The sequence below is a fragment of the Lipotes vexillifer genome, unplaced genomic scaffold (assembly GCF_000442215.2).
Source record: "Lipotes vexillifer unplaced genomic scaffold, Lipotes_vexillifer_v1.1 scaffold809, whole genome shotgun sequence".
NCBI lineage: Eukaryota > Metazoa > Chordata > Mammalia > Artiodactyla > Lipotidae > Lipotes > Lipotes vexillifer.
The window spans coordinates 924,521-925,961 of record NW_006788521.1 but is presented as its reverse complement, the minus strand read 5'-3'; the positions used below and the strand labels follow the sequence as shown (position 1 = coordinate 925,961).

General features: G+C 54.8%; 1 protein-coding gene across 1 annotated transcript in view; it reads left to right on the top strand.

The window, feature by feature from the left end:
• Positions 1-859: 859 nt before the first annotated feature.
• NR4A3 (nuclear receptor subfamily 4 group A member 3) overlaps positions 860-1,441 on the top strand; it is a 33,907-nt gene continuing 33,325 nt past the window's right edge. Inside the window, exon 1 of the mRNA XM_007461646.1 lies at positions 860-1,025. The gene's annotated coding sequence lies outside the window, so the exon portion shown is untranslated. The remainder of the gene's footprint in view (positions 1,026-1,441) is intronic.

Below are 1,441 nucleotides of genomic sequence, written 5' to 3'. Positions count from 1 at the left end.
CCCGCCGAAATGAGCTTCTAGCTACAAAGTTTCGCTAAGGCTTTGCGCAGAGACGCTCACCCCAGAGCCGCTCTCGGCGCCCTCCGGAATGTGCCCCCCTCCGGGTCGCCGGATGGCCCCGAGTCTCGAAGTCGCCCACCCTCTGGGATACCGCCCGCTGGGCGCAGGGGGCCTCCCTCCCCTCTCACCACCAGCCGCAAACGCCAACCGCCTTGTGCCTCGTTTCCAGCGCCGGCCTATTTCCACTGTGTCCTTTTGTTTGCTTGACCCCTGGCCCCCGAAACTCGCGGCTAATAGAGGCGAAGCTCCATTAGCATTTAGAATGAAAAGCGCAGACTTTCTTAATTCCTCGGGGCATTCATGCATTCGTTCCGTACCCTGTGCCTTTCCTATGCAACGTGTAAAATTTGTATCTGAGGGGTGGGGGCGGGTGAAGTTGGAAAATATTTTCCGCTCGTGCACACTCACAGACTCCGATTCGGGCGGAACTCCTTCATCAAGTGTTCTCCATTCTTCGGTTTTCATGACATCGTTAGCTTGGAACCAATTGTGGGGGCAGATAGATTAATTTCTGGGCGACGACTGCCTGCGCGTTTTTTTAGCCTCGGTTCGGCAACCACAAAACCGCGGTGAGCGCGGACAGCCTTTCCTCGGCTCCCCCAAGGCGCTGTGATGCTTGCTGCCCGGGGACTCCGGTCACCTTAAGCACTGCTTTCTTACCCTTCTAATTCTTTTGTAATTAATGCATTTCTAGAGATCTATTCAACCCTCACCGCCGTACGCCCAGTCCAGGCCGCGGTGACCCAGCGTGGTCTCACTGTGACCTTTGTCTTCTCTCCTGGTGCCCGCAGAGCCCACTGCGAAAGAGCGCAGCCCGACAAGCCCCAGCCCTGAGACCGGACCCTCAGCGGAGCCGGGCAGCACCTCCGCCGCTTCGCCCCGCCGGACGTCCCCGCCTCCTCCACTCTCAGCCTCCGCTGGAGAGACCCCCAGCCCCACCATTCAGCGCGCAAGATATCCTCCAGGTAGGTCTGAAGGCACGACCCCTTATTCCTCCCGGGCTGGGATATGTGGGTGGGGGAGCCACATACCCAGCAAGCAGGCTGGTCGACTTGCCCAGCGCCAGGACAGCGAGTGACTGCTGGCCGCGAATTTCACGGCACAGGTGGCTTCCTTGCACGAATCTCCTCTGGATACCACACCCTGTTGCTACCTAGTGGAGCAGCCAGATTAAATTAATCGTATTGCTCACAGATATTTTTCCTGAGAAAAATGCAAATACACCAACAGATTTGGATCTTTTATACATTTTAATGTCTTCATATTTGCTCTATTTTTAATGCTAATGCATTTAAGTTATGGGATCATTTCGAACAATGCAAAGCATTTTTGTTTGTATAAAACGCAAATCATTTGGGTGCAGACATTTGGATTATTGAAG